This window comes from Ctenopharyngodon idella, chromosome 3 (assembly GCF_019924925.1).
Source record: "Ctenopharyngodon idella isolate HZGC_01 chromosome 3, HZGC01, whole genome shotgun sequence".
NCBI lineage: Eukaryota > Metazoa > Chordata > Actinopteri > Cypriniformes > Xenocyprididae > Ctenopharyngodon > Ctenopharyngodon idella.
Genome location: NC_067222.1, coordinates 53,545,160 through 53,556,242, shown reverse-complemented (window position 1 = coordinate 53,556,242; position 11,083 = coordinate 53,545,160). Strand labels below are relative to the sequence as shown.

General features: G+C 36.4%; 1 long non-coding RNA gene across 1 annotated transcript; it reads right to left on the bottom strand.

The window, feature by feature from the left end:
• Positions 1-2,830: 2,830 nt before the first annotated feature.
• Positions 2,831-8,288, bottom strand: LOC127508968 (uncharacterized). Its single transcript, XR_007929047.1, has 3 exons — positions 7,844-8,288; positions 3,122-3,227; positions 2,831-2,859 (listed from the first exon to the last, which is right to left on the bottom strand). It is a non-coding gene; the product is annotated as an uncharacterized LOC127508968 (long non-coding RNA).
• Positions 8,289-11,083: the final 2,795 nt, after the last annotated feature.

Sequence of the window (11,083 nt, the reverse complement as noted above, 5' to 3'; positions counted from 1 at the left end):
CAGTCGTGTATTCAGCTACAGTAAAGCTTTAATCAGGATAAAACCGTATATTGAAAGCTAACAAACAGCAGTGACAGCATATCTAAACACTTTGACACAAATACTAAATGAAAAACCATTCATAAACGTCCTTTAAAAGCCGCGATTGCAGAGGTTCTGCTTGACCCTCTTCATCTGGGTCTGATTCGGGCTCAATTTGATACAGCAATATAGATGCTATTATTTACATTTCCACCGAAGCGCGTAACAACTAATGGTTAGGAGTGTGCCGTTTCCGGACGCTTCAGCGAATCACGATACACTGGGCCAACTAACTAATCTGAGCACATTGTGTATTTCGGAGGGAGTGGTATCATAGAAGCAGGAAGTCAAACGAGCCATTCAAATGACAATGGAAACAGAGGTGTAGAATAAAGGTAAAATATATGAAAAATACAGCTTTTTCAAAAAAACAAAGCATCAAGACATGTTAAACTGCACCCCAAAAACACAATCAAGCCTAGAAAAAAAACACTGAACCACCCCTTTAACATGCGTCAGCAGAAAATATATAAAACTCACACACGGCTAACAGTGACATATGTGGACTGTGTATCTTTATTCAAGCACACCTCTCATATTCAGTCACTTTAACATGAAACAGGAAACTCATGAATATTCATATATGCTTCGTCCATTGCCACTGAATGTCTGAGAAACTCCAGCCCAATTCATTAATTTCATTTTTGTGTATTTGAATTACACCCACTCAATTTGTCAATTTCATTGATGAGTGTATTGATTGTTGTTTAAACGATAAACATTTATAACGGCTGACTAGCCGCTTCAGCTAGTAAGTACAGTTATGAAAGTAATTTATCACCTAAAACTTGCATATGAAATAATTAGATTTTATTTACATCAATTTTGTTGGCAATTTAATTTATTGTATTTTCCATTGCTGCTTACACAGTTGGCAGATATAGCCTGATGGGCTGAGCCAATGAACAGTAATTTTTACAATTTTTACATTTATTTGAAAAGCTTTAAAATAGCAACAGAAAGGAGGATTTATCTAGTGTAAACACAATAACTTACACACTCTTCAGAACAAAACACAATTCAAACCCTTACACAAACAGCTTCATAAACAACACAATGTGTTTTCTTGTATGTTGTTACAAAGGTTACGCTAGTATTTTATTCACTGTTGTTGTTTTTTTCCTTTTATTCTTCTGAAAACAGGCCAATGCTTCTGTATTCACTTTCCAAATTTGCAGTAAATGTAAACACCTATGAAATATAGATATTTGGTGATTTATTTTTCTTCCTTATTGATTTCCTCAAAACATCAAACAACAACAAACCTGACAACCATATGAAAGCATATAAATCTAAGCAAATTAGCTCAAAAGGGAAATATGAATAATTAATTATAATTTGTTATAATTAATCATTAATATTCAAGTCAGTTAATCAAATTAACTTAATGTAGCTGAATTAATATTACAATCATTAGTCTGTTCGGCCAGTGAACACTCAGTATTGATCGCCTATCAACTCTTCAGAAAATAACTCTCTTCAGTAGCTGTGATCAAATCCATATCAGTGACATTGATTTATAAGCAGATCAGAATCAGCTCACAAGAATGTGCACACAAGTTTTATTGAACTAAATCACGAACACATAGCTAGACTAAACAAACACAAACATACAAATCATGCATACATAGGAAATGAGAGAGTGGAAATTAATTGAACCGTATCATAACAGGGTAATGAAACGATGAAAAGATTCATTTAACGAGCTGGACGAACCATCAGTTTCTCCCTATAAAGCACCTTTGTTAACAAAGGAGTTCACAATCTTAATACTAAATCTGTTTAGTGTTCAAACGATACTTGCAAATGCCTTAGCTGTTGAGGAGTGTCCAGATCTGCAGGCTCAGGAGAAATGGTTTAGTCCGATGGTGCTGAAGTTGTAATCAGTATCTTCAGCGTTGAATTAGGAAAATGACGATAACTTGCGCCATTAATTTGACCCTGTTGTCAAGGAAGTTGCGCATGGCTTGAAGGGAATGAGGCCTGGAGCTGGGTGGGATCTCACGTGAGCAGTCCGTAGTATCAGAAACAAAGAAGAGCCAGAAAAGAGACAATGATTTGCGTGGGGGCTTTTTAATAAGTCACAGAAGTCACACATCTGAGTTTTGGCTTGACCAATAAGAAAGGTGCAATTCTCTGGCGGGAGGGTTTCTTTGTTCGAAAGTGGACTCATTTGCATGAGGGGAGTGAGCTGGTAAGTTTGTGTCCATTTATACTCTGATAAATACAACAAACATACTGTGGTGGATTTGGTTCGACACTCCCTGTGTTTGATTAAGTTGACTTGTGTGTCGGACTGATCATCTGTTGATTGCTTATGCCTGGCAGAAGAATAGTCAGTAAAAGAATCACACGGCTCAAAAGCACTGTCTCATGTTGTTTAATAAATACAGTTTACAGTCAGGGTAGTGTAGGGGGATAGAAAATACGGTTTGTACAGTATAAAAACCATTACACCTATGGAATGTCCCCACAATTCACAAAAACAAAAGTGTGTGTGTGTGTGTGTGTGTGTGTGTGTGTGTGTGTGTGCGTGTGTGAGATGAAATAATCCTCCTCAAATGAGGAATTTGAGCATGAACACAGAAGTGATGGTAGTGAAGGCCATGCTGACAGCAGAGAAGTGACCCAGAGCTGAGTTACACAGGTCAGTAGAACAGCATGTCTTCGTCATCTTGTATATCTGTGTGCTTGAGTTGGACGGGAAATTCACCTGTTCAGTTTTATTGCATTTGGACACTTCGAGACATCCTTTCATCTTAATATCCACAACACCAGCTGAAATTGAGATGAGATTAAGCTTTAAAATATAATTCAAAAAATGTCTGAGAACAGAAAAAATATATGCGAACATTAACAATGTTCTTCACCCTGGAAAGCGTAACAAGTAATTAAAATCCCCAAAATAAAATTAATTACTCAGTTTTAGTATATTAAATCTTACGATTTAAGGAGATGCAAAAAATGACTCTTTAATGAACATTTACGTCTTTCAAAAAAAATGAGGGTGTTCAACAGCTTTTGAACAGAATAAACTTACCAGCCGTCCCTAATCCACTGAAGCACTGCTGACCAGCATCACATGTCGTTTTGGTTGTGAAGCAAAGACTCCCGAATCCCAGTTTACAGTCATAACACTCCAGGGCCTGAACTGAGAGAGAGCAGATTCATGAAACTTTTGAAGCTGTTAGTGACATGGTACCCCTCATGGAATTTATTCAAATCTTTTTTTAAAAGGCATATAAGTTTCTTCAGTATAAAAAGTAATAAACAGTTCTCTGAATCTGCTGTTTTACTGGAAAGGTAAGGTAAGAGCATTAATGCACCATTTTGCAGATTTGTTTCTGATCTAATCAGCAACATAAGTAACATTTTCACCATTTCTCAACCCTTTCTCTTCTCAGTGTGTGCTCTAGCTCAGAAGTGTGCGAGTCATGCTTCTTTACTACAGTACACACGTCATTCACAGCAACAGAGGGATGAAGAATTAAACAAAACTTAAACATGTAGTTGACTGGAAGCACAGTTCATCTACAATAATAGTTCACCCAAATATGAAAAAAAGGTTATTCCTTCTAAATGTCTCCTTTTTGATTGAGTAAGTAAGTAAATGTTGACAGAATTTTCATTTCTTAAATGAGATAACATTTTAAGGTTACATTCTTTAATATCTGGAACACATACAGGTACAAATATACCCTTTGTATTACACAGAGAGAGAGAGAGAGAGAAATCTACACAGGCGGGTTTCGGTCACACCCTGGATGGAATTTAAAAGCTTTTAAGGATTAAAACGGTCACCCCTCCGATCTACCACACTCACTCACTCACTCACCCGTGTTTATCTTTATATCTATATAAAGCATATCATATTTTAATATACAGAAATTAACTCCCAATATAAAAGTGTACAAAAACAATACCATATTTATGAATCATTTTTACCTTTAAGGACTTTTTTTTATCTGATTAAGCTCAATTCTGAAGAAAATGTGAAACCCAACTATAGCAAACGAACCCCCATCCAAACACACTTACTCAAGCTTACGCAATAAGTAGCTACACATATCATATACTGAATGATCCATGTTATATTTGAAATAGTTATTTTCAAGTTCTAATTCCTGTCACAGTTCACTAACAGGGTTTTGAAACATGAATCAATTAAACAAAAGCATACCGTAGGATAAAGGCAATAGGGTAAACATGGTGAAAAGGCTTTAATTATCTGAGCCATTAAATACTCTGTTACACAAACAGAGTGTGCTTCAGATTTATTTTTGGTTTTGTAAGATCTAACCAAGCATAGACCTGATTGTGACATGTCAGATAATTAAAAAAGTTCTTCCCTCTTTTCTGTGAAATGTCTCTCTTTTCTTAATCCCTGTTAAACCTGTTTTCCAGGCGTATGATCATGTAATCTTTTTTAGAGCAGATTTTCTCACCGACAGTAGGGTGGGTGGAGGTTACAGTAAATATTTATTTGAAACCGAATGTTGTTTGATACTGCCCAAAATAAACAGACTCTTGGTTACCAACCTAGTTGGTAAATATGGAAAACAAAAGGTGGTGAGCTTGCGTTTCAGAGGTTGAAAATTATGAGCAGCATCAGGCACTAAATTTATGAGTGGATTTTCATAGCAATGAGCAGAAGAAGTCTGGTTCACTAAATACAATGTATATTGCATATATGAAGTATAGTGCTGCAAATATATGCTGCAGTATATAGTTCATTTGCTGACTATATAATATCAGAACTATGACTATATAATATGTTCATTAATTATTATGCAATAAAATACATTTTCTTCTCTTTGGTGATTGAATTGGAAAAGCGATCCAAACACTTTCTTAGTAATTATAAAGTTATTAAGTAGTCTATAACTATAATATTAATAAAAGGTCTTCTTCGTGATGCCTGAGCTGGATATTAGAGTGAGCAAACAACGCAGCATCAATTTATGTATTGAGAAGCACCTATAGTGTTCTGCAGTGTGACACGCTAAACTCAATTAAAATTATATTTATTGTGAATGCAGGTTGTGACTTCATATTAATTAAGAAACTACATGGAGCATATGTACTTTTAAAGGTGACCTATTATGTCCCTTTTGACAAGATGTAATTTAAGTCTCTGGTGTCCGAATGTGTCTGAAGTTTCAGCTCAAAATACCCCACAGATCATTTATTATAGCGTTTGGGTGTGAGCAAAATAAAGCCGTTTTTGTGGGTGGGTTGCTTTAAATGCAAATGAGCTCGTGGTCCTTGCCCCCAAGCTCGCCGTCATTCCAGTAAACTGAGGCATACATAATACAGAAGTTCACACAGCAAATATAACTCGCAAAATGGATCATCAAACTGTTCGTGATGTATGGCGTTAAATGATGGACAAAACAGCAGTGTGCGCACAGTGACAAAGCTTGCACGTAAAATGTAAACTTGCAGAAATCTACTATAGTTGTAATTAATATATCTGTTATATTATAACTTGTCTGAGATTTTGGAGTTATTTGCACAGCCATATCACCCTGTAGCCCAACACTGAAGCTAAGCAAGGTTGAGCCTGGTCAGTACCTGGATGGGAGACCTCCTGGGAAAACGTCTCGGTTACGTATGTAACCTTAGCTCCCTGAAAGGAAACGAGATGCTGCGTCGAAGCGCTGTGGGAATGCCGCTGCGTGATTGTGTCGTGTAGTGCGTATAGAATCTGTCCAATGTCTTGACGGAATGCCGTAGACGGGTGACGTCAGCGACCAGGAAACTATAGTTAACCCAGACCAAACAGTGTTAGCTTCTAGTCGCTTGCAGGCATACCGGGAGTATGGCAGAGTGACACAGCATCTCATTCCCTTTCAGGGAACCAAGGTTACATACCTAACCTAGACATTCCCATTCAAGGAAACTCGTGCTGCGTTGAAACACTGTGGGAACACAATACCCACGCTGCCGTACAATCAATTTCCTGTCCGTATGAAATCGTGAGCACAGATCAAGACAGAAGCACCTGCGCCCCTGGAGTGGAGCCGAGGTGAAGTTAAATATTCTTATTAAAATATTATAATTAATTATGCTGTTGTGTGCATGTGATATGTTGCAGTTAGGGGTAGATTCATTTTTTATTCCTTTTCAGTAACACTTCAGTCAAGAAAAGGAGTAGGCACCAAAACCAAAAATTAAAGTGAGATTACAAAATCTAACAGTATCCAAGTTTTGAAAGTATAAACTACAAAGAAACTATGTGCTCTTTTCTATATTCTCTCTGCAAAACACAAATGAACTTCCATTCTACTCTACAAAATATTAGCAGAGATATGACAGATACTATTTCAGATTCACAACTGTGGTCTATAGCCAAACTGACGGGTTCTTTAGTGGGCAAGTTCAGCCAAGTTTTCCTATGTAACTGGTTTGATCTCTCTGCCTCAACTAACCTGTCTCTCTCATGAACACATCGACAAATGGGTAAGAATGAACCAGACCTCCCGATATAACGTTCTATGTTACAAATTGTATTAACATAGCACTGATTATTGAGATAATCAAGGGACAAAACGTGTCCTACACACAAAAGCCTGCTTTATGTTCAAAAATAAATTAATCATAATAAAAATATTTTAAATGTTACATCTAAAGGAAATCTCGATACTTCAGACACTCAGGACATTCATTGCTTTTATTTTTAAATAATTTTGTTACTATTATTCAAATACATGCTCTATACTTACATGTACATGTAATTTAGCCTGTCCTCAGCATGAGGTTACATGTAAAACTGCCGAACAAAGTGTTTAAAAATGCAACAAATTCAAAAATATAAATTGAAAGGTGGAGATCTGTAATATATCAAACAATACAAAAAGTAAGTCAACTCCTTTAGACAAGTGCTCTCAAAAAGTCTATATGATGTGATTTAATATGTTTTTTGCATATGGGGAATTCTTCTAATGTTGTTCCATGATTCTATTTACATTTACTCTAAATTTGGCCCCAGCTGAACCTTTGTCAACTCTGTCAGTATTTAACACCGTCAGGTGAAGGTTTGTGTCAATTTGGAAAGAAATGTCTTACTCATTTTTCAATTCATTGTGTTTAAATATTAAAACAACAACTGAACTACATGATATCATGTCTGATTTACCTAAGAACGTTGATTATATATGTTTAGTATTAAAAAGAAGGTTAGAGAATTAAGGAATGTTTTATTTTTTTTGTTTTTAGCTCCTTTACTAATACCATTATTACATAATTGAAGACTTTATACTGCTGTTGGATGAATCAAATTCAAATATGCTTTTTAATGTGTCTGATGGAACAAATTAAGTTCTGAAGTGAATAAATGTACATTTTTAGAGAAAAACATTTTCAGAAATGTTCATTAGCTGAGACCTTTGTCTACAAATATACCAGTTTAAAAATAATGATAGAAAAATAAATATAATTATATAAACATATAAAAAGTTCTAAAAATCAAGAGTATTTCTTTTTGGAAGCTTGGTGTAGGCTCGAATCACTGACAGCAATATTACGGATGAGAATGACTCATAAACCACAGCTTCTAAATTTATCACAGATTCACGTTCCACAATGACTGAATAGATGTGGAATGAAAGCAGCTCATTCGCCACACAAAAAAAACTGACCAGAAATATTCAAACAAATAATCTACTATTTTATACAGTAGGCTATATATATATATATATATATATATTATATATATATATATATATATATATATATATATATATATATAAAAGCATCTTACCTGCTGCGAAATACAGAACGACTGCAGAGAAGCCGAAAATGATTTTGTTCATCTTTCTTGCTGTAGCTGAGGTCAAGTAGATGACCGTTACACTCTAGTCAGACTGCTGTGAACAGCGGAGATCCGCTAGATTTATAGGTCCACACCCATGGCACCGCCGTTACACTTCTGAACACAGTCCTGCAGCGTCTCAAGGGTGTGGTGTAAATACACACACAGGTTTGTTTGTTATCTTAGTGAGGACATTCCATAGGCGTAATGGTTTTTATACTTTACAAACTGTACATTCTCTCCCCCTACACTATTCCTATCCCTAAACATGCCCATCACACAAAACTGTTTGCATTTTTACATTTTTAATAAAACTTTAGTATGTATTTAAAGCTATTTTAAATATGAGGACTCATGAAATGTCCACATTTCAAATTCAAAATGTCATTCAAATGTCCCGCAAACACATGCTCTCAATGTAATTGTTTAAATTATTATTATTTTTTTTAAGAACCACCGGTCAGGAGCGTGTCTAGAGGGGTGGCACGGGATGGCACCGACCCCCCCTGGAATATGATTGGCCACCCCTGGTGCCCCCCCAACATCATAGGGCTAGATTTTCTGTCAACCTGACAATGCCCAACGCCACTGGATGAGAGCGCTGTCAATCACTCATTCGATCAGAGCGCGGTCAATCTCTGCTTGATTTGTGAAGCAGAATCACAGTTCCCCATGTTATCAAACAGAAGGAGAGGGAGACACCACGACATGGCATTGTTTGTAGTTCTATTTTGAAATATCGCACTATATTTTATTATTTAATCTGATTACTTTTGTGACTGCCCTGCTGAAAAATCCAACTAAAACCAGCCTAAGCTGATTGGCTGGTTTCAGCTGGTTTAAGCTGGAAGTAGCTGAACAGGCTGGCTAAAGCTCCAAATTTACTTTTTTACTTGGTAGCACTGGTGCTTCCAACTTCAAAAAATTAGGAGCACCACAATAAAAATGTGTGTGTGTATAGCATATACAGGTGCTGGTCATATGATTAGAATATCATCAAAAAGTTGATTTATTTCACTAATTCCATTCAAAAAGTGAAACTTGTATATTATATTCATTCATTACACACAGACTGATATATTTCAAATGTTTATTTCTTTTAATTTTGATGATTATAACTGACAACTAAGCAAAATCCCAAATTCAGTATCTCAGAAACTTAGAATATTGTGAAAAGGTTCAATATTGAAGACACCTGGTGCCACATTCTAATCAGCTAATTAACTCAAAACACCTGCAAAGACCTTTAAATGGTCTCTCAGTCTAGTTCTGTAGGCTACACAATCATGGGGAAGACTGCTGACTTGACAGTTGTCCAAAAGACGATCATTGACACCTTGCACAAGGAGGGCAAGACACAAAAGGTCATTGCAAAAGAGGCTGGCTGTTCACAGAGCTCTGTGTCCAAGCACATTAATAGAGAGGCGAAGGGAAGGAAAAGATGTGGTAGAAAAAAGTGTACAAGCAATAGGGATAACCGCACCCTGGAGAGGATTGTGAAACAAAACCCATTCAAAAATGTGGGGGAGATTCACAAAGAGTGGACTGCAGCTGGAGTCAGTGCTTCAAGAACCACTACGCACAGACGTATGCAAGACATGGGTTTCAGCTGTCGCATTCCTTGTGTCAAGCCACTCTTGAACAACAGACAGTGTCAGAAGCGTCTCGCCTGGGCTAAAGACAAAAAGGACTGGACTGCTGCTGAGTGGTCCAAAGTTATGTTCTCTGATGAAAGTAAATTTTGCATTTCCTTTGGAAATCAGGGTCCCAGAGTCTGGAGGAAGAGAGGAGAGGCACACAATCCACGTTGCTTGAGGTCCAGTGTAAAGTTTCCACAGTCAGTGATGGTTTGGGGTGCCATGTCATCTGCTGGTGTTGGTCCACTGTGTTTTCTGAGGTCCAAGGTCAACGCAGCCGTATACCAGGAAGTTTTAGAGCACTTCATGTTTCCTGCTGCTGACCAACTTTATGGAGATGCAGATTTCATTTTCCAACAGGACTTGGTACCTGCACACAGTGCCAAAGCTACCAGTACCTGGTTTAAGGACCATGGTATCCCTGTTCTTAATTGGCCAGCAAACTCGCCTGACCTTAACCCCATAGAAAATCTATGGGGTATTGTGAAGAGGAAGATGCGATATGCCAGACCCAACAATGCAGAAGAGCTGAAGGCCACTATCAGAGCAACCTGGGCTCTTATAACACCTGAGCAGTGCCACAGACTGATCGACTCCATGCCACGCCGCATTGCTGCAGTAATTCAGACAAAAGGAGCCCCAACTAAGTATTGAGTGCTGTACATGTTCATACTTTTCATGTTCATACTTTTCAGTTGGCCAAGATTTCTAAAAATCCTTTCTTTGTATTGGTCTTAAGTAATATTCTAATTTTCTGAGATACTGAATTTGGGATTTTCCTTAGTTGTCAGTTATAATCATCAAAATTAAAAGAAATAAACATTTGAAATATATCAGTCTGTGTGTAATGAATGAATATAATATACAAGTTTCACTTTTTGAATGGAATTAGTGAAATAAATCAACTTTTTGATGATATTCTAATTATATGACCAGCACCTGTGTGTGTGTGTGTGTGTGTGTGTGTGTATATATATATATATATATATATACACACACACAGGGCATCGACATTAAGCCTTGTCATTCACTTTTCCAAGTAAAAAGTCACTTGTCTGGAAAAAAAAAAAAAAAAGGATTTTTGTGTTGTAAAAATAATTTATTCTGAAGCAATATTCTCATCAGTGTTCTATCAGCTTTGATATTTAAATCTGCATATTTACCCCAGGGCATTTTTTATAAAGGTATTTTTTTCTCTAATCTTATTAAATGTGTGCTTCATCTTCAATTTTAATTTCTAAAATTTGTATATGTTGTGTATATGTTTTTTTTTATATAATAAATGTTGGAAAGAATATTTTTAAAGGTGCCCTAGATTGTAAAATTAAATTTACCTTGGCATAGTTGAATAATAAGAGTTCTGTACATGGAAATGACATACAGTGAGTCTCAAACACCATTGTTTCCTCCTTCGTATGTAAATCTTGTGCGTGAAAATGGGCCATGGTCCTGCTGTCCTCCATGATCTTTGGAACTATTTTCGCTTCTGAAACGGCACAAAAACAGATAATATTGCCTCTAAAAAGTAAGTGATTTAATTTTAACTACTTTT